This window comes from Artemia sp. Qi Xiang Cuo, chromosome 1 (genome assembly GCF_049724085.1).
Source record: "Artemia sp. Qi Xiang Cuo chromosome 1, ASM4972408v1, whole genome shotgun sequence".
Taxonomy (NCBI): Eukaryota; Metazoa; Arthropoda; class Branchiopoda; order Anostraca; family Artemiidae; genus Artemia; species Artemia sp. Qi Xiang Cuo.
This window is the reverse complement of record NC_142794.1, coordinates 89,322,924-89,346,389: the sequence shown is the minus strand read 5'-3', so window position 1 is coordinate 89,346,389 and position 23,466 is coordinate 89,322,924. Positions and strand designations below refer to the sequence as shown.

At 36.6% G+C, this 23,466-nt stretch overlaps 1 protein-coding gene across 1 annotated transcript in view; it reads right to left on the bottom strand.

The window, feature by feature from the left end:
• The window catches only part of LOC148956897 (chordin-like protein 2), a 349,225-nt gene extending 341,004 nt beyond the window's left edge, over window positions 1-8,221 (bottom strand). Inside the window, exon 1 of the mRNA XM_089096722.1 lies at window positions 8,179-8,221. The gene's annotated coding sequence lies outside the window, so the exon portion shown is untranslated. The remainder of the gene's footprint in view (window positions 1-8,178) is intronic.
• Window positions 8,222-23,466: the final 15,245 nt, after the last annotated feature.

Here is a 23,466-nt window from a genome sequence, read left to right as displayed (position 1 = left end):
ACAAAATATTTATCTCAAAATTTTGATTGGATGTGTTTGGGGGAATGATTGGCGTGGGGGGGGCTAGTTGCCCTCCCATCACTTTTGACTATTAAAAAGGGCACTAGCCCTTTGATTTTCTAATCGAATGAGCTTGTTTTGAAGTTTCTACAACAACGCCTTCTATAAGAACCGTATATGCCCCCAGGGCATTACTTAAAACCCTTGCCCTGAGGGTTGTGGGGGATTGTCCTCTTCAAAAACATATTTTCTATTAGGAAATCAACTACGCTGAACAAAATGGCTGTCTCAAAATTTTGGATTGGATGTGTTTGGGGGAATGATCGGCGTGGGGGGGGGGGGCTAGTTGCCCTCCAATCACTTTCGACTATTAAGAAGGGCACTATCCCTTTGAATTTCCAATCGAGTGAGCCTTTTTTTGAAGTTTCTACGACAAGGCCTTCTATAAAAACCTTATATTCCCCCAGCGCATAACTTAAAACCCTTGCCCTGAGGGATGTGAGGGAGTGTCCTCCTAAAAAATATATTTTCTATCTGGAAATCAACTACTATCCAATCATTTTGACTATTAAAAACGGCACTAGAACTCTCGATTTCCAATCGAATGAGTCCCCTTTGAAGTTTCTACGACGACCCCTTCCATATGAAGTGCTTCTGGGAAAAAGAAATAATAATAAATAAATAAATAATAAAACATTGGAGCCCTATGGCCTTTACTATAGGCAACGCTACAGCGTTGCCTCTGATAAATTGATCCGCCTGATAAAAGATCCCATTTAGGTGAGAAGACATGGAATATTTTTCGTGAGGATAATGTTTTTTGTTCAAAGTTTGATTCCTTTTATGAGTCAGTGAAGGAGTCTTTTTATGACGTATGTGTTCTGTCCCCCTTTACTTCAAAGTCAAAAAGATCTATTCCTCTTATCCCATGGATGACCCCTGGTCTGCTAAAGAGTTGGAGAAGAAAAAATAATCTTTGGAAACCTTATGAGTCAGCAAAACCATCTTTTAATGCTACACGTCTTCAGCAATTCAAACTCTACAGGAATGTTTTTAATTCTTTGTGTCGGGAGGCCAAATCCCTTTACTATTCCAAAAAATTCTCGGATTGTGGGAAAGATATTCGAAAAATTGGGCAAGTGATGAATTCCGTCCTCAAACGTTCTTCTCAGGCTCCTTCTATCCCTCCAAGTCTTGTAATTGATGTGGTTGTTGAGGGTGTTCCATTTGTTCAAGAAGTATTTACATCATATTTTGCCAATATTGGGAAAAACACTGTTTCTTCAGTCAGGTCTTCACAACCAGATTACAAATCTTATCTTAGTCCACCTTGTCTCAAATCGATGGTGTTATATCCTGCTTCTGAGGTTGAAGTATCCAGGATTGTAAGTAGCTTGAAAGGTTCTTCGTCGTCTGACCCTGACTGTATCCCAACTAGGGTAGTTAAGTTCATTCTTCCTTCAATTATTTCTCCATTGACGGAGCTTATAAATCTTTCTTTTATAAATGGGATTTCCCCAGTTCTCTTAGGCAAACTAGAGCAATTTTGTTATATAAAGGTGGACCAAGAAATGATCCAGCCAATTATCCTCCAATATCTTTGGAGTCTGTTTTTAGAAAAATCTTTGAAAAGGCCCTGCTTTCCCGTCTACTTGCTTTTTTATAGGCTAAAATATTTTTCCATGATTTATAGTTTGACTTCCGAGCTAAACATTCTACGGAGCATGCGTGTGTAACTCTTTTAAATTTTCTCCACACCGCGCTTGACTCTGGTTTGATTTCTGCTGCTATATTCCTAGATGTCCGTAAGGCTTTTGACTCTTTAACTCATGAGATTCTGCCGTATAAGCTATCACACAATGGTGTAAGAGGACAGGCTCCTTTTTGGTTTGATTCCTATTTGTCAGATAGAACTATCTCCGTAGATTCCTTTTCCCGCTTTTCGTCTGAAGTTGAGTTTGGTGTTCCCCAAGGCTCTGTTCTTGGACCATTTCTATTTTGATTTATGTTAATGACCTTATAGTTATGGTTAAGAATCAAAAACCTACAGTTTGCTGTCGCCTATGTCATCCTGAAGCTTTCAATGCTACAAAAAAATCCATCGTTTTCGCAGAATGTGGACACTCGTTGCTTTCGCTGATGACAGTACCATTGGTACTGTAGTAGGAACTGAGTCTGAGATGCTTCCCAAAAAAAAAGTGTACCTTTTTTAGAGAGTCGTTCTTTGGTTTGATACAAATTGCCTTGCCCAAAATGTTGCTAAGTCATGTTTTTTAATTTTTTCCCGTATTTGTCTGGCGTGCCCTGAGTTAACTAATATCCAGCTTTCAAGGGGCGCTCTCAGTAGACCTAAGGATCGATATGTCCGATTTCTCGGTATTCTTCTCGATGAAAACCTTTTCATTCAAATATCAAATCGGAATAATTAATATGAAGATCTCAAGGAGTCTTGGATTTTTGAGGAAGCTAAAACGCGTTTGTCCTGAATCCGTTCTAAAAATTCTGTTCCATTGCTTAGTTCAGTCCTACGTCTCTTATTGCCCTACAACATGGATGTCAACTTTCTTTTCTTTTTTTTGAAACCACTTTCCGAGTTATATGATAAGGAATAAATATGAAAATTTATTTTTATAAAAAGAAAGAAGAGGGCGCAATTGGCAGTAAATATAAACAAATTAAATTTGTAACTTTCATTTTCCCCATATCTTCATCAGTACTCCTTGAAACTATTAAATAAAAAAAAGTTATTTCAACTGAAAGTAAGGAGCAACACTAAAACTTAAAAAGAACAAGATACCTTGTTGTTGGCGCTAAAGTTTTTTAGTGCTTTAAAAAGTGTATTATTCTAATTAAATGGTCATTGTCTTTCTTAAGTTGTTCTTAAAGAATTGGGATAAAAAGCCAAACTTTAACGTAAAGAAAAAGATCTTTAAGAGGGGCAATTGCCTTGCATACGGAATAATGTTTGTCCATTTTAAGTTTGAATATTGCTCCTTATTTTCAATTGAAAAACTTTGTTTTTTATTTAATTTCTGATCGTTTTTCAATAATTCTGGGATATACGCCCCCCCTCCGTGTAAAATTTACTCCTCCCAAGAAATACTCCATGGAGAGTTCCTTTCACGGAAAATTCTCCCTAGAAAATTCCCTCCGAACACTTTCATCCTCGCTGAGAATTCCCCCTGGAAATGTCTTTTGGACAATTCGCCTGAAAAATTCTCCTTGCCATACTGTCATAAAAAAAAAATTTTGATTTGTAATCGTTTTTCAAATCATGCCGAAAATCTCCCCTCCGTGAAAATTTTTTCCAGAAATTCACCCATTCCCGTAGAAATTCGCTGTTGCAAAAAAATTTCCCTGTGGAGAATTTCTCCCACGGAAAACTCCCCCAAGGAAAATTTCTCTGTCAGTATATTCCTCATTGGAGAATTTATTCCGCAGAAAATCCTTCTTCATATAAAATGACTCCCAGACATTTTTCAACCCCGCTGAAAATTTCTCCCAGACAATTCCCCCGGAAAATCTCCACGTGTGGAATCGAGTTGGCAAATAGAAATTAAGACAAATAAATAGAGTTTTGTTAAGGAATTCTGGCAAATTCCAAATTTTAGCATTTTCCCTGGAATGTTCAGTCCCGGAAAATTTCTTCTCCATGAAAAATTGTCTCCGTGTAAAATTTCTCTGAATTAGAAAATACCCCCTCCCCCGCAGAAAATATTTGTATAGCTCCCAATTACAAATCCTATACGTAAATTATGGGCATATTTCAATACTTACAGCCAGGGGCGTCCCGAGACTCATTTTATTGGAGGGGCGATCTTCGTAAATTTTACCGAATCGCCACCTGATTTATGCCGAATTTTCTGTAGAAATAAAGAATTTTGCTAAATTTCAGGCAATTTTGCAAAATTTCTACCGAAATATTCGGCTTCGGCGAAAATTTTACCGAATACCAAAAACGTTGGAGGGGCGCCCCCATCCCATCGGAACGCCCCTGCTTACAGCCCTTCTCCCAAGGGCTTAGGGGTGTCATGTTATCCCCAAAGGCATAGCTATTGAACTTTTCAACTGTGCTGAACAAAATGGCTAGCTTAAAATTATGATCGAACGACTTTGGAGAAAAAGGGCGTGGTGGGGGTCATTTGCCCTCCAGTCTTTTTGGCCTCTTAAAAGGGCACTAGGACTTTTATTTTTGGTTAGAATGAACCATCTTCCGACATTTTAGGACTATTAGGTCAATTTGATTACCGCTGGGAAAAACACCAAAAAACACGCATCCATGATATTTGTTCTGGCAAAGAATAAACTAACAGCTATTTTTACTCTTTTACCATCGACCTCAGGCTGACTTTTCTCGAACTATAATATTAATTTAAAATACAGTTATTATATTACTAAATATCATTATATCATAATATAATAAAAATCAATGTAATATAAATATAAGAATAATTATATGTATTCTTCTATGATATATCACAGTAATGTTTTAATTATAATAATCAAACTAAAACTGTGTTCATTGTTATAACTAATCATTAACTTATTAATCAACTTGTTTGTACTTAATAAATTGTATTTACTTACAAACTTGTCACCAATCTTAATCACGATTGGTATTCTTTATTTTTATGATTTTATGATTGGGTTATGATTCTTATGATTTATGTCTTATGCGTTTTCTATTGTGATTGTGTTACATTATAGATCTTATGATAATGTTCTTATGATTGTAAAAACCACTTATTCTTGTTCAGTGTACAAATTTTCGTCTTGTTTCCCCTTGTGTTGTACTCTGTGATTTAGGGGATCCGCGCCCTTTTTTTATTTTGACAAGTTATAAAATAAATTTAATTGAATTGAACTTACAAACTTAATTATCGTACTTTAATTATCAAACTGAATATAGCCATTTAAAAAGAAGTGAACTACATTTTAAATATGGGCTGTGCTTTTAATTTTCAAACATTTAGATATACTGAAACTGATATTGAAGCCTTTCGACACCCAAACCTTGGCAGAACTACTGTCAAACCTACACTTGTCTTAGCTGTAGTCAAGTCAACTACAATATTTGAGGGTCTGAACCTACCCCTAGTTTCTTTGATCACAGCTTAATAGCGTGTTCAAACTTTCTTGCTCTAGTAAATGACAGTAACTAAATAGTAACTGCGACCGTTTGCACAATGCAATTTCCACTACGGATTAATTGTGATTCAAGCAAAAGATATTATGTTACTACAGCTGTTAGAGCCCTTGTCGCATCTACTCTACCAAGTAGTGACGTCCTAAAGATGTTACTTTAGAAGAGCAACAAGTTTGGAATTTCCTAAAGAAGTTCAAAAGTTCCGTCTTCATCGATGGACTCTGGTATCAGATTGCAGAGCAATGGAGACCGGTAGCAGGGTTGCCACCTGTAGCACGAAAGTGCTAGTTCACCAATATTTTAGCACTATTACTTTCATTCTTTTTTACTATAGCACCGAGAATCGGTGTGTAGCACGCAAATTTGGGCAATCATTGCACTTTAGGAATTGAGCATGGTGGGAACCCGACTGGTAGTATGTGGGCGGATCTGTAAAAAAAAGTGTTCTTCTTGATCCACACTCTGGAATTTGTCAATGACGACTAGACTACTAGTAAACTATAATAAGAAGGTCAGAGCACGCTCTAGAAGTAGTCACAGGTTTTTGATGAATTTCACGGTTTTTTTTCGGTATTTTTTCTACAGGTCTTCAAAACCCAACGAGGCATCACCGTCCGTGGCATCACTGGTTTCAAAAGAAATAGTTTTTAAGTTCTAGGCAGATAGGTTGTTTTTTGTTTTGTTTTTTTAACGCATAAGCAGTTCATACGGCTAATCATGTCCACCTAAGTTTTAAGGTTCATAATGTCAGAGTACTGCAAAATTCGCGACATTTCCTTTTTGATGGTGTGAGATTTACGATGCCTTTTATTCAAAACCTTCAGTGCTAATACAGAGCAATATATAAACAGTGATATAGCTAATACTAAAATATAGCTATGCTAATATATAGTGATCTGTGTTTACCAAGGTGTCAATACAGCTTCCTACTGTAAATTAGCTACCCGTACATAAACTTCAACAAGTCAGTTTTTCTAATTAAGTAGCTCGTAATTTGTTCCTTATAGTAGCCAGTTTTTCTTAATTAAGTAGCCCGAATCGTAATTTATTTCTTATAGGCTATATTTTACTTTTCCTCTAAATGAGTTGGGTCTTTTTTGAATAAAAAAATGGTACTGTTGCACTAATTGGTACACAGCACTATAGACTGTCCAAGGAATGCAGACATGGAGACCCGTAAAGCGGGTAATTTCTATCTAAATTGATCGAACAGCGTGGTTTCTCATTGAATTTAGAATATTTAAAACTGTTTTGGGGGTTTAGGGGGGGGGGCCAAGGTACCTAGGTTAGGTTAGGTTACGTATTTAATATATGCTGTGTTTTACCCCCCCCCACCCCCCTAATGTGCAAATATACAGCCCAAATTTGTTTCTAAAGTATCATGTATTTTTTTATTAGCATTAACTAAACTTGACTTCTTTCGTGTGTACCATTAAGTGCACCAGTACCAAAAAAAATTATGTAAGTGTTATAGCAACCACACCATAGAAGTGAAGTTAGGTTAATTCTAAAGCAAAAATAAAAATATGACAAAAAATAATACTTTAGAAACAAAACTACGGAAACTACAACAGAAAATTATGGAAAGCAGGCCACCTTTTAATATAATGGAACGCATTATATTAAATACCTAACCAAGTATATACATTAAATATTTAACTAAAATATACCTGTATAGTAGCTCACTGAGAATAAGCTAATCATCTCCGAATACAGAAAGAGAAAACGGTGTTACTCAGATCAAGAACTTGAGTGTGGTCGCTATAACACGTAAATATGAAAGAAAATGGACGCTAAATACCTCCACGTATTGTATGCACACTGTTTGATTTAGTTACGTAAATCATAAATTGCGATCGAAACCTTTTTTTCAAAACATACCCCTCTTCAGTATATCATAATCATGTTCTTTAATCTGGGCGAAGTTCCTAGTCCAGTAATAAATATTTGAATCAGATTACATAATTTACCTTAAATTATTTGCAAACTAAATGCATATCCAAAACTGGAAGCAGCCACAATACTCAGCAAAATCTAATAATGATGATACACGAGTTTTAAGGGGGGAGGCCCGGGCCCCCCTCAAATCATTTTTTTTAAATTTCTCGACACTTCTCGTTCAAATGAACGTAAAATTTAGTGTGCCCTTCCTAAAAACAAATTCCTGAACGATTTGTCAACCCTGAACATCCATAGCCTACCAACGAAAGGCATAAGCCTAGAATCAAGGCTATTGAAAAGCAAACATTTTAAGAAAGCAATTCTTACCCCAAAGTATGCGAAAAAATTCTAGTTGACACATTTAGAAGGCACTTCCGCTAAAGTGTCCCCCGCCCCCCATAATGTGCAGATATATCTCCAAAATTATATTTCCCTTCAATTTTGCTATGCATCATTCTTTTTTCAACCCAGGTACCCGTAAATTGTACCAATGTGTGTTTTTGTTTCTTGATATAATCAAGAAACGAAAAAACACACGGGAAATATACAATTTTGACTATATATATATATATATATATATATATATATATATATATATATATATATATATATATATATATATATATGTAGCGGAAGCACCTTCAAAATAAGTTAACTACAATTTTTCTTCATAATAGGAAGTAACAATTGTCTTCTTAACATGTTTTCAATAGCCCCAATTCTAGGCTTATACCCAGCGAAATAATAAAACATAAAAAGAGAGCAAATATTGAACGTATCGGTAAATTTAAATTTTGGGCTAACACATACATCTGGTAGCTAGCAAAAAAAAATACCACTTGATTCACCTTTCAATGATCTTTCTAAATAAGCCTATAATGGTCGTTACCCTCACAATTGTGCCGCAGCCCTTACCCCTCATGTCTGGATATAGCCCTAAGCTGGGTAGCAATAATCACAGAACTGCAACAGTGGTGATTATTAAACCTATATTAGAAAGGAATATTAAATGGGAATCTCATGGTAGGCCTAAATATCTTTATTCTATAATCTGTTAAAGGATAGATCTACCAAACCCTTCTGTTTTTTACCTGACTTACGGAAAATAGTTCTTGCTTCTTTCTTATTTTTAATATCAAACAACGTTCTTTCACAACTTCAAGAATTCCACTGTCTAATTTACGGAACTCGTACAAATTAATACTTGTGGAGGTGCTCTTTCTCTCGGTGACTCTATCTGCGCGCAAGAACGATTGATACCCCTCTATTTTTGAGATGGATCCATCCATAGATAATATTTGACAAGAAGGGTGAAAAACTTTCTTATCTTAATCACTGCCAAAAACGTGAATTCAATGTGAGCACTATCTCATAAACTTTCTGATACAAAAGCAAACAAGTTTAATTGGTTTGCATTCTCCAAGCCAGAGCAGGGGATTAGCCTTGCGATGCAATTTTCGTTGATCCAACTCTGAAAATCAGCCGAATCAATTCCATAATATATGATCTAGGCCCAAGACAATTCCTTATTCTCATCCTCCGAAATAGGAAGACACGTTAGGAATGTAAAGCGTAGTCATGTGTTATTATCCACTTGTTATTATAGGTCACGAGAGAAAAAAAAGATAATTTATAAGATCAATTACATTCGTGATTATAAAAAACTAATTTTTCACTTATTGAAATTTATTTTAAACATAAAATGTTTTTAATGGAAGACACAAACCTAGCTTCCACCTCTGTTTGACAAAATTGGTACGAATTCGACTGAAAGTGCCACGTGCCTTATTTTTGCCTCCATTTGGCAACACCTGTCTGAATCTGGTCAGAGGGGCAAAACGTCAGCTTCGTAAATTGCAATTTGAAAACTTTCGTACTCTTCTGACTGAAATAAGATGCAATTTGCACCTTTTTACTAATTACTTCAAAAACCAGTCTGGGTCTCTCCAGTCACGCAGATACAAAATGGTTGTATAATCCTGATTCAGACAAGGTGCAATGTCTATAAATTTCTTCAAAAGGGTTTGTGCAGGGAGGAACAAGGGGTGAAGGTCAGAAAGGATGTAGGCCCTTATTTTTCTCTTCAATGGCATAGACCTACATTTTGTGATTTTTTAAACTTTTAACAGAATATGTTATTTTTTGTCAACAAATTGAAGATTCCATAGCCTAATGAAAATTTTGTGAACTTAATAAGATGGACCTAAATTTTGTGAATTTTTTGTTCAAACAGGGTGGAGCATACCAAACTTCCTTCTAAGAAACTGGTAGTGCATTATATAAGAAAATTATTTTATTAAAGATTAAAAAAAATTTAAATTTTAAAATTATGTTTAATAAATAGAAAAAAAATTTGAGATTAAACAAAATTGTTTGTGTTGTTTACAAACAAACAAAAACTGAAATTTCAACAGTTGGAAATCGTTGGGATTGAATATTTAAGACTTTACAGGAATTTCCTGACCATTATTGAAATTTCTACTGACGGCTGGACTTTTTCGTGGGAGAAACCAGCAGTTCAAATTTCCAATTTTTCCCCCAGATTTCCAACAAATTTCTCCCAGATTTCACAAATTTCTACTGATGGCTGCACTTTTTCATGGGAGAAACCAGTAGTTCAAATTTCTAATTTTACCCCAGATTTCTAACAAATTTCTCCCAGATTTCACAAATTTCTACTGACGGCTGCACTTTTTCATGGGAGAAACCAGCAGTTCAAATTTCCAATTTTTCCCCCAGATTTACAACAAATTTCTCCCAGATTTCACAAATTTCTACTGACGGCTGCACTTTTTCATGGGAGAAACCAGTAGTTCAAATTTCTAATTTTACCCCACATTTCCAACAAATTTCTCCCAGATTTCACAGATTTCTACTGACGGCTGCACTTTTTCATGGGAGAAACCAGCAGTTCAAATTTCCAATTTTCCCCCCAGATTTTCAACAAATTTCTCCCAGATTTCACAAATTTCTACTGATGGCTGCACTTTTTCATGGGAGAAACCAGTAGTTCAAATTTCTAATTTTACCCCAGATTTCTAACAAATTTCTCCCAGATTTCACAAATTTCTACTGACGGCTGCACTTTTTCATGGGAGAAACCAGCAGTTCAAATTTCCAATTTTTCCCCTAGATTTACAACAAATTTCCCCCAGATTTCCAACAAATTTCTCCCAGATTTCACAGATTTCTACTGACGGCTGGAATTTTTCGTGGGAGAAACCAGCAGCTCAAATTTCCAATTTTTCCCCCAGATTTTCAACAAATTTCTCCCAGATTTCACAAATTTCTACTGATGGCTGCACTTTTTCATGGGAGAAAATAACAATTCAAATTTCTAATTTAACCCCAGATTTCCAACAAATTTTCCCCCAGATTTCACAAATTTCTACTAACGGCTGCACTCTTTCATGGGAGAAACCAGCAGTTCAAATTTCCAATTTTTCCTCCCAGATTTCCAACAAATTTCTCCCAGATTTCACAGATTTCTACTGACGGCTGCACTTTTTCATGGGAGAAACCAGCAGTTCAAATTTCCAATTTTTCCCCTAAATTTACAACAAATTTCCCCCAGATTTCATAAATTTCTACTGACGGCTGCACTTTTTCATGGAAGAAACCATCAGTTAAAATTTCCAATTTTTCCCCCAGATTTCCAACAAATTTCTCCCAGATTTCACAGATTTCTACTGACGGCTGCACTTTTTCATGGGAGAAACCAGCAGTTCAAATTTCCAATTTTTCCCCCAGATTTCAAACAAATTTCTCCCAGATTTCACAGATTTCTACTGACGGCTGGACTTTTTTGTGGGAGAAACCAGCAGTTCAAATTTCCAATTTTTCCCCCAGATTTCCAACAAATTTCTCCCATATTTCACAAATTTCTACTGATGGCTGCACTTTTTCATGGGAGAAAATAACATTTCAAATTTCTAATTTTACCCCAGATTTCTAACAAAGTATCCCCCAGATTTCACAAATTTCTACTGACGGGTGCACTTTTTAATGTGAGAAACCAGTAGTTCAAGTTTCTAATTTTTCACCCAGTTTTCCAACAAATTTCTCCCAGATTTCACATATTTCTACTGACGGCTGCACTTTTTCTTGGGAGAAACCAGCAGTTCAAATTTCCAATTTTTCCACTAGATTTACAACAAATTTCCCCCAGATTTCACACATTTCTACTGACGGCTGTACTTTGCCATGGAAGAATCCAGCAGGTCAAATGTACAATTTTTCCCCAAGATTTACAACAAAGTTCATCCATAATTCACAGATTTCTTCTGACGGCTGCACTTTTACCTAGGAGAAACCCGCAGTTCAAATTTCCAATATTCCCCCCAAATTTCCAACAAATTTCCCCCAGATTTCACAAATTTCTACTGACGGCTGCACTTTTTCATGGGAGAAACCAGAAGTTCAAATTTCCAATTTTTCCCCTAGATTTACAACAAATTTCCCCCAGATTTCACAAATTTCTACTGACGGCTGCACTTTTTCATGGAAGAAACAAGCAGTTAAAATTTCAATTATTTCCCCAACATTTCCAAAAAATGTCCCCCAGATGTCATAAATTTCTACTGACGTGTGCAGTTTTTCATGGGAGGAAACAGCTTTTAATAATTCAATTTTTTCACGAAGATTTACAACAAATTTTCCCCAATTTTCACAAATTTCCACTGAAGGCTGCACTTTTTCATGGAAGAAACCAGCAGTTCAAATTTCCAATTTTTCCCCTAGATTTACAACAAATTTCCCCCAGATTTCACAAATTTCTACTGACGGCTGCACTTTTTCATGGAAGAAACCAGCAGTTCAAATTTCCAATTTTTCCCCAAGATTTCCAACAAATTTCTCCCAGATTTCACAGATTTCTACTGACGGCTGCACTTTTTCATGGGAGAAACCAGCAGTTCAAATTTCCAATTTTTCCCCAAGATTTACAACAAATTTCCCCCAGATTTAACAAATTTCTAATGACGGCTGCACTTTTTCATGGGAGAAACCAGCAGTTCAAATTTCCAATTTTTCCCCTAGATTTGCAACAAATTTCCCCCAGATTTCACAAATTTCTACTGACGGCTGCACTTTTTCATGGAAGAAACCAGCAGTTCAAATTTCCAACTTTTCCCCCAGATTTCCAACAAATTTCTCCCAGATTTCACAGATTTCTACTGAGGGCTGCACTTTTTCATGGGAGAAACCAGCCGTTCAAATTTCCAATTTTTCCCCAAGATTTACAACAAATTTCCCCCATATTTCACACATTTCTACTGACGGCTGCACTTTTTCATGGGAGAAGCCAGCAGTTCAAATTTCTAAATTTTCTCGGAAATTTACAAAAAATTTTACCCAGATTTCACAAATTTCTACTGACGGCTTCACTTTTTCATGGGAGAAACCATCACTTCAAATATCAAATTTTTCCCCAAAATTTACAACAAATTTCCCCCAGATCTCACAAATTTCTTTTGACGGCTGCACTTTTTCATGGTAGAAACCAGCAGTTCACATTTCCATTTTTTCCCCCAGATTTAAAACAAATTTCCCCCAGATTTCACAAATTTCTACTGAAGGCTGCACTTTTTCATGGGAGAAACCTGCAGTTCAAATTTCCAATTTTTCTCTTAGATTTACAACAAATTTCCCCCAGATTTCACAAATTTCTACTGACGGCTGCACTTTTTCATGGGAGAAACCAGCAGTTCAAATTTCCAATTTTTCCCCTAGACTTACAACAAATTTCCCCCAGATTTCACAAATTTCTACTGACGGCTTCACTTTTTCATGGGAGAAATCAGCAGTCCAAATTTCCAATTTTCTCCCCAGATATCAAACAAATTTCTCCCAGATTTCACAAATTTCTACTGATGGCTGCACTTTTTCATGGGAGAAACCAGCAGTTCAAATTTCTAATTTTTACCCAGATTTCTAACAAATTTTCCCCCAGATTTCACAAATTTCTACTGACGGCTGCACTTTTTAATGTGAGAAACCAGCAGTTCAAATTTCCAATTTTTCCCCTAGATTTACAACAAATTTCCCCCAGATTTCACAAATTTCCACTGACGGCTGCACTTTTTCATGGAAGAAATCAGCAGTTCAAATTTCCAATTTTTCCCTAAATTTACAACAAATTTCCCCCAGATTTCACAAATTTCTACTGACGGCTGCACTTTTTCATGGAAGAAACCAGCAGTTCAAATTTCAATTTTTCCCAGATTTCCACAAATTTCCCAGATTTACAAATTTCACGAGGACTTTCATGGAGAAACCAGCAGTCAAATTTCAATTTTCCCTGATTTACAACAAATTTCTCCCAGATTTCACAGATTTCTACTGACGGCTGCACTTTTTCATGGGAGAAACCAGCCGTTCAAATTTCCAATTTTTCCCCAAGATTTCCAACAAATGTCCCCCAGATTTCACAAATTTCTGCTGACGGCTGCCCTTTTTATGGAAGAAACCAGCAGTTCAAATTTCCAATTTTTCCCCCAGATTTACAACAAATTTCCCCCAGATTTCACAAATTTCTACTGACGGCTGCACTTTTTCATGGGAGAAACCAGCAGTTCAAATTTCCAATTTTCCCCTAAATTTACAAAAATTTTACCCCAGATCTCACAAATTTATTTTGACGTCTGCACTTTTTCATGGTAGAAACCAGCAGTTCAAATTTCCATTTTTCCCCCACGATTGCAAACAAATGTCCCCCAGATTTCACAAATTTCTACTGTAGGCTGCACTTGTTCATGGTAGGAACAAGCAGTTCACATTTCCAATTTTCCCCTAATATTTCAAACAAATTTCCCCCAGATTTCATAGATTTCTACTGACGGCTGCACTTTTTCATGGTAGAAACCATCAGTTAAAATTTCCAATTTTTCCCCTATATTTACAACAAATTTCACCCAGATTTCAAAAATTTCTACTGACGGCTGCACTTTTTCATGGGAGAAACCAGCAGTTCAAATTTCCAATTTTCCCCCCAGATTTCCAACAAATTTCTCCCAGATTTCACAAATTTCTACTGATGGCTGCACTTTTTCATGGGAGAAAATAACAATTCAAATTTCTAATTTTACCCCAGATTTCTAACAAATTATCCCCCAGATTTCACAAATTTCTACTGACGGCTGCACTTTTTAATGTGAGAAACCAGTAGTTCAAGTTTCTAATTTTTCACCCAGTTTTCCAACAAATTTCTCCCAGATTTCACAGATTTCTACTGACGGCTGCACTTTTTCATGGGAGAAACCAGCAGTTCAAATTTCCAATTTTTCCCCTAGATTTACAACAAATTTCCCCCAGATTTCACACATTTCTTCTGACGGCTGCACTTTTTCATGGAAGAAACCAGCAGTTCAAATTTCCAATTTTTCCCCCAGATTTCCAACAAATTTCTCCCAGATTTCACAGATTTCTACTGACGGCTGCACTTTTTCATAGGAGAAACCAGCAGTTATAATTTCCAATTTTTCCCCCAGATTTCCAACAAATTTCTCCCAGATTTCACAGATTTCTACTGACGGCTGAACTTTTTCATGGGAGAAACCAGCAGTTCAAATTTCCAATTTTTCCCCTAGATTTCCAACAAATTTTCCCCAGATTTCATAAATTTCTACTGACGGCTGCACTTTTTCATGGAAGAAACCATCAGTTAAAATTTACAATTTTTCCCCCAGATTTCCAACAAATTTCTCCCAGATTTCACAAATTTCTACTGACGGCTGCACTTTTTCATGGGAGAAACCCGCAGTTCAAATTTCCAATTTTCCCCCAGATTTCACAACAAATTTCTCCCAGATTTCACAGATTTCTACTGACGGCTGGACTTTTTCGTGGGAGAAACCAGCAGTTCAAATTTCCAATTTTTCCCCCAGATTTCCAACAAATTTCTCCCATATTTCACAAATTTCTACTGATGGCTGCACTTTTTCATGGGAGAAAATAACAATTCAAATTTCTAATTTTACCCCAGATTTCTAACAAATTTTACCCCAGGTTTCACAAATTTCTACTGACGGCTGCACTTTTTAATGGGAGAAACCAGTAGTTCAAGTTCCTAATTTTTCACCCAGATTTCCAACAAATTTCTCCCAGATTTCACAGATTTCTACTGACGGCTGCACTTTTTCCTGGGAGAAACCAGCAGTTCAAATTTCCAATTTTTCCCCTAGATTTACAACAAATTTCCCCCAGATTTCACAAATTTCTTCTGACGGCTGCACTTTTTCATGGGAGAAACCAGCAGTTCCAATTTCCAATTTTCCCCCTAGATTTACAACAAATTTCACCCAGATTTCACAAATTTCTACTGACGGCTGCACTTTTTCATGGGAGAAACAAGCAGTTCAAATTTCAAATTTTTCCCCAGATTTCCAACAAATGTCCCCCAGATTTCACAAATTTCTACTGACGGCTGCACTTTTTCATGGGAGAAACCAGCAGTTCAAATTTCCAATTTTCCCCTAGATTTACAACAAATTTCCCCCAGATTTCACAAATTTCTACTGAAGGCTGCACTTTTTCATGGGAGAAACCAGCAGTTCAAATTTCCAATTTTTCCTCTAGATTTACAACAAATTTCCCCCATATTTCACACATTTCTACTGACGGCTTCACTTTTTCATGGGAGAAACCAGCAGTTAAAATTTAAAATTTTTCCCCCAGATTTCCAACAAATTTCCCCCATATTTCACATATTTCTACTGACGGCTGCACTTTTTCATCGGAGAAACCAGCAGTTCACATTTCCAATTTTTCCCCTAGATTTACAACAAATTTCCCCCAGATTTCACAAATTTCTACTGACGGCTGCACTTTTCCATGGAAGAAACCAGCAGTTCAAATTTCCAATTTTTCCCCAAGATTTCCAACAAATTTCTCCCATATTTCACAGATTTCTACTGACGGCTGCACTTTTTCATGGGAGAAACCAGCAGTTCAAATTTCTAATTTTTCCACTAGATTTACAACAAATTTCCCCCAGATTTCACAAATTTCTACTGACGGGTGCACTTTTTCATGGGAGAAACCAGCAGTTCAAATTTCCAATTTTTCCCCTAGATTAACAACAAATTTCCCCCAGATTTCACAATTTTCTACTGACGGCTGCACTTTTTCATGGAAGAAACAAGCAGTTCAAATTTCCAATTTTTCCCCCAGATTTCCTATAAATTTCCCCAGATTTCATAAATTTTTATTGACGGCTGCACTTTTTCATGGATGAAGCCAGCAGTACAAATTTCCAAAATTTCCCCACTATTTACCACAAATTTTCCCCAGATATCACAAATTTCTACTGACGGCTGCACTTTTTCATGGGAGAAACCAGCAGTTCAAATTTACAATTTTTCCCCTAAATTTACAACAAATTTCCCCCAGATCTCACAAATTTCTATTGACGGCTGCACTTTTTCATGGAAGAAACCAGCAGTTCAAATTTCCAATTTTTCCCCCAGATTTCAAACAAATTTCCCCCAGATTTCACAAATTTCTACTGACGGCTGCACTTTTTCATGGGAGGAACCAGCAGTTCAAATTTCCAATTTTTCCCCGAGATTTACAACAAATTTCCCCCAGATTTCATAAATTTCTACTGACGGGTGCACTTTTTCATGGGAGAAACCAGAAGTTCAAATTTCCAATTTTTCTAGTAGATTTAAAACAAATTTCCCCCAGATGTCATAAATTTCTACTGACAGGCTGCACTTTTTCATGGGAGAAACCAGCAGTTCAAATTTCCAATTTTTCCCCTAGATTTCCAACAAATTTCTCCCAGATTTCACAAATTTCTACTGACGGCTGCACTTTTTCATGGGAGAAACCAGCAGTTCAAATTTCTAATTTTTCCCCCAGATTTCCAACAAATTTTCCCCCAGATTTCACAAATTTCTACTGACGGCTGCACTTTTTCATGGAAGAAACCAGCAGTCCAAATTTACAACTTTCCCCCAAAATTTCAAACAAATTTCTCCCAGAATTCACAAATTTCTTTTGACGGCTGCACTTTTTCATGGGAGAAACCAGCAGTTCAAATTTCCAAAATTTACCGTAGATTTATAACAAATTTCCCCCAGATTTCACAAATTTCTACCGACGGCTGCACTTTTTCATGGGAGAAACCAGCAGTTCCAAATTTCCAATTTTCCCCTAGATTTACAACAAATTTCCCCCAGCTTTCATAAATTTCTACTGACGGCTGCACTTTTTCATGGGAGAAACAAGTCGTTCAAATTTAAAATTTTTCCCCCAGATTTCCAACAAATGTTCCCCAGATTTCACAAATTTCTACTGACGGCTGCACTTTTTCATGGGAGAAACCAGCAGTTCAAATTTCCAATTTTTACCCTAGATTTACAACAAATTTCCCCCAGATTTCACAAATTTCTACTGACGGCTGCACTTTTTCATGGAAGAAACCAGCCGTTCAAATTTCCAATTTTTCCTCTAGATTTACAACAAATTTCCCCCAGATTTCATAAATTTCTACTGACGGGTGCACTTTTTCATGGGAGAAACCAGCAGTTCAAATTTCCAATTTTTCCCCTAGATTTACAACAAATTTCCCCCAACTTTCATAAATTTCTACTGACGGCTGCACTTTTTCATGGTAGAAACAAGCAGTTCAAATTTCCAATTTTTCCCCCAGATTTAAAACAAATGTCCCCCAGATTTCACAAATTTTTGCTGACGGCTGCCCTTTTTCATGGGTGAAACAAGCAGTTCAAATTTCCAATTTTCCCCCTAGATTTCCAACAAATTTTCCCCAGATTTCACAAATTTCTACTGACGGCTGCACTTTTTCATGGGAGAAACCAGCAGTTAAAATTTCCAATTTTTCCCCAAGATTTACAACAAATTTCACCCAGATCTCACAAATTTCTAATGACGGCTGCACTTTTTCATGGAAGAAACCAGCAGTTCAAATTTCCATTTTTTCCCCCAGATTTCACAACAAATTTCTCCCAGATTTCACAAATTTCTACTGACGGCTGCACTTTTTCATGGGAGAAACCAGCAGTTCAAATTTCCAATTTTCCCCCTAGATTTACAACAAATTTCCCCCAGATTTCACAAATTTCTACTGATGGGTGCACTTTTTCATGGGAGAAGCCAGCAGTACAAATTTCCAATAGTTCTCGAAATTTTACACCAAATTTCCCCCAGATTTCACAGATTTCCACCGACGGGTTCACTTTTTCATGGAAGAAACAAGTATTCCAAATTTCAACATTTCCCCCCAGATTTCCAACAAATTTCCCCCATATTTCACAAATTTCTACTGACGGCTGCACTTTTTCATGGGAGAAAATAACAATTCAAATTTCTAATTTTACCCCAGATTTCCAACAAATTATCCCCCAGATTTCAAAAATTTCTACTGACGGCTGCACTTTTTCATGTGAGAAACCAGTAGTTCAAGTTTCTAATTTTTCACCCAGTTTTCCAACAAATTTCTCCCAGATTTCACAGATTTCTACTGACGGCTGCACTTTTTCCTGGGAGAAACCAGCAGTTCAAATTTCCAATTTTTCCCCTAGATTTACAACAAATTTCCCCCAGATTTCACACATTTCTTCTGACGGCTGCACTTTTTCATGGGAGAAACCAGCAGTTCAAATTTCCAATTTTCCCCCTATATTTACAACAAATTTCCCCCAGATTTCACAAATTTCTACTGACGGCTGCACTTTTTCATGGAAGAAACCAGCAGTTCAAATTTCCAATTTTTCCCCCAGATTTACAACAAATTTTCCCCAGATTTCACAAATTTCTACTGACGGCTGCACTATTTCATGGGAGAAACCAGCACTTCAAATTTCTAATTTTTCCCCTAAATTTACAACAAATTTCCCCCAGATATCACAAATTTCTATTGACGGCTGCACTTTTTCATGGAAGAAACCAGCAGTTCAAATTTCCAATTTTCCCCCCAGATTTAAAACAAATTTCCCCCAGATTTCACAAATTTCTACTGACGGCTGCACTTTTTCATGGGAGAAACCAGCAGTTCAAATTTCCAATTTTCCCCCTAGATTTACAACAAATTTCCCCAGATTTCCCAAATTTCTACTGACGGCTGCACTTTTTCATGGGAGAAACCAGCAGTTCAAATTTCCAATTTTTCCCCTAGATTTACAACAAATTTCCCCCAGATTTCACAAATTTCTACTGACGGGTGCACTTTTTCATGGGAGAAACCAGCAGTTCAAATTTCCAATTTTTCCCCCAGATTTCCAACAAATTTCTCCCATATTTCACAAATTTCTACTGATGGCTGCACTTTTTCATGGGAGAAAACAACAATTCAAATTTCTAATTTTACCCCAGATTTCCAACAAATTTTCCCCCAGATTTCACAAATTTCTACTGACGGGTGCACTTTTTCATGGGAGAAACCAGTAGTTCAAGTTTCTAATTTTTCACCCAGATTTCCAACAAATTTCTCCCAGATTTCACAGATTTCTACTGACGGCTGCACTTTTTCCTGGGAGAAACCAGCAGTTCAAATTTCCAATTTTTCCCCTAGATTTACAACAAATTTCCCCCAGATTTCACAAATTTCTTCTGACGGCTGCACTTTTTCATGGGAGAAACCAGCAGTTCAAATTTCCAATTTTCTCCCTAGATTTACAACAAATTTCCCCCAGATTTCACAAATTTCTTCTGACGGCTGCACTTTTCCATGGAAGAAACCAGAAGTTCAAATTTTAAATTTTTCCCCCAGATTTCCAACAAATTTCTCCCAGATTTCACAGATTTCTACTGACGGCTGCACTTTTTCATGGGAGAAACCAGCAGTTCAAATTTCCAATTTTCACCCGAGATTTACAACAAATTTCCCACAGATTTCACAAATTTATACTGACGGCTGCACTTTTTCATGGGAGTAACCAGAAGTTAAAATTTCCAATTTTTCCCCGATATTTAAAACAAATTTCCCCCAGATTTCACAAATTTCTACTGACGGCTGCACTTTTTCATGGGAGAAACCAGCAGTTCAAATTTCAAATTTTTCCCCCAGATTTCCAACAAATTTCCCCCAGATTTCACAAATTTCTACTGACGGCTGCACTATTTCATGGGAGAAACCAGCAGTTCAAATTTCCAATTTTTCCCCTAGATTTACAACAAATTTCCCCCAGATTTCACAAATTTCTACTGACGGCTGCACTTTTCCATGGAAGAAACCAGCAGTTCAAATTTCCAATTTTTCTCCAAGATTTCCAACAAATTTCTCCCATATTTCACAGATTTCTACTGACGGCTGCACTTTTACATGGGAGAAACCAGCAGTTCAAATTTCCAATTTTTCCCCTAGATTTACAACAAATTTCCCCCAGATTTCACAAATTTCTACTGACGGCTGCACTTTTTCATGGGAGAAACCAGCAGTTCAAATTTCCAATATTTCCCCTAGATTTACAACAAATTTCCCCCAGATTTCACAAATTTCTACTGACGGCTGCACTTTTTCATGGAAGAAACAAGCAGTTCAAATTTCCAATTTTAGTTTCCAACAGTCCCATCCAAGCATTTAACCAGCACAAATTTCCCCCAGATTTCACAAATTTCTACTGACGGCTGCACTTTTTCATGGGAGAAACCAGCAGTTCAAATTTCCAATTTTCCCCCTAGATTTACAACAAATTTCCCCCAGATTTCGCAAATTTCTACTGATGGCTGCACTTTTTCATGGAAGAAACCAGCAGTTCAAATTTCCAATTTTTCCCCTAGATTTACAACAAATTTCCCCCAGATTTCACAAATTTCTACTGACGGGTGCACTTTTTCATGGGAGAAACCAGCAGTTCAAATTTCCAATTTTTCCCCCAGATTTCCAACAAATTTCTCCCATATTTCACAAATTTCTACTGATGGCTGCACTTTTTCATGGGAGAAACCAGCAGTTCAAATTTCCAATTTTTCCCCTAGATTTACAACAAATTTTCCCCAGATTTAACAAATTTCTACTGACGGCTGCACTTTTTCATGGAAGAAACCAGCAGTTCAAATTTCCAATTTTTCCCCTAGATTTACAACAAATTTCCCCCAGATTTCACAAATTTCTACTGACGGCTGCACTTTTTCATGGAAGTAACCAGCAGTTCAAATTTCCAACTTTTACCCCTGATTTCCAACAAATTTCTCCCAGATTTCACAGATTTCTACTGACGGCTGCACTTTTTCATGGGAGAAACCAGCAGTTCAAATTTCCAATTTTTCCCCAAGATTTACAACAAAGGTTCCCCTGAATTCACATATTTCTATTGACGGGTGCACTTTTTCATGGGAGAAACCAGAAGTTCAAATTTCCAAATTTTACCGAAAATTTACAACAAATTTCACCCAGATTTCAAAAATTTCTACTGACGGCTTCACTTTTTCATGGAAGAAACCAGCAGTTCAAATTTCCAATTTTTCCCCTAGATTTACAACAAATTTCCCCCAGATCTCACAAATTTCTATTGACGGCTGCACTTTTTCATGGAAGAAACCAGCAGTTCAAATTTCCAATTTTTCCCCCAGATTTCCAACAAATTTCACCCAGATTTCACAAATTTCTACTGACGGCTGCACTTTTTCATGGGAGAAACCAGCAGTTCAAATTTCCAATTTTTACCCTAGATTTACAACAAATTTCCCCCAAATTTCACAGATTTCTACTGACGGCTGCACTTTTTCATGGAAGAAGCAAGCAGTTCAAATTTCTAATTTTTCCTCTAGATTTACAACAAATTTCCCCCAGATTTCACAAATTTCTACTGACGGGTGCACTTTTTCATGGGAGAAACCAGCAGTTCAATTTTCCAATATTTCCCCTAGATTTATAACAAATATCCCCCAGATATCACAAATTTCTAATGACGTCTGCACTTTTTCATGGCAGAAACAAGCAGTACAAATTTCCAATTTTCCCCCCAGAGTTAATACAAATTTACCCCAGATTTCACAGATTTCTACTGACGGCTGCAGTTTTTCATGGTAGAAACCAGCAGTTAAAATTTCTATGTTTTCCCAAATATTTACAACAAATTTCACCCAGATTTCAAAAATTTCTACTGACGGCTTCACTTTTTCATCGTAGAAACCAGCACTTCAAATTTCTAATTTTTCCCCTAAATTTACAACAAATTTACCCCAGATCTCACAAATTTATCATGACGGCTGCACTTTTTCATGGAAGAAACCAGCAGTTCAATTTTCCATTTTTTCCCCAAGATTGACAACAAATTTCCCCCAGATTTCACAAATTTCTACTGACGGCTGCACTTTTTCATGGGAGAAACCAGCAGTTCAAATTTCCAATTTTTCCCCTAGATTTACAACAAATTTCCCCCAGATTTCACAAATTTCCACTGACGGCTGCACTTTTTCATGGAAGAAACCAGCAGTTCAAATTTCCAATTTTTCCTCTAGATTTACAACAAATTAATCCCAGATTTCACAAATTTCTACTGACGGGTGCCCTTTTTCATGGGAGAAACCAGCAGTTCAAATTTCCAATTTTTCCCCTAGATTTACAACAAATTTCCCCCAGATTTCACAAATTTCTACTGACGGCTGCACTTTTTCATGGAAGAAACCAGCAGTTCAAATTTCCAATTTTTCCCCCAGATTTCCAACAAATTTCTCCCAGAATTCACATATTTCTTCTGACGGCTGCACTTTTTCATGGGAGAAACCAGCAGTTCAAATTTCCAATATTTCCCCTAGATTTAAAACAAATTTCCCCCAGATTTCACAAATTTCTACTGACGGCTGCACTTTTTCATGGGAGAAACCAGCAGTTCAAATTTCCAATTTTTCCCGTAGATTTACAACAAATTTCCCCCAGATTTCACAACTTTCTACCGACGGCTGCACTTTTTCATGGAAGAAACCAGCAGTTCAAATTTCAAACCAGCAGTTCAAATTTCCAATTTTTCCCCCAGATTTACAACAAATTTCTCCCAGATTTCACAAATTTCTACTGACGGCTGCACTTTTTCATGGGAGAAACCAGCAGTTCAAATTTCCAATTTTTACCCTAGATTTACAACAAATTTCCCCCAAATTTCACAAATTTCTACTGACGGCTGCACTTTTTCATGGGAGAAACCAGCAGTTCAAATTTACAATTTTTCCCCTAGATTTACAACAAATTTCCCCCAGAGTTCACAAATTTCTACTGACGGCTGCACTTTTTCATGGAAGAAACCAGTAGTTCAAATTTTCAATTTTTCCCCCAGATTTCCAACAAATTTCTCCCAGATTTCACAGATTTCTACTGACGGCTGCACTTTTTCATGGGAGAAACCAGCAGTTAAAATTTCCAGTTTTTCCCCTACATTTACAACAAATTTCCCCCAGATCTCACAAATTTCTTGTGA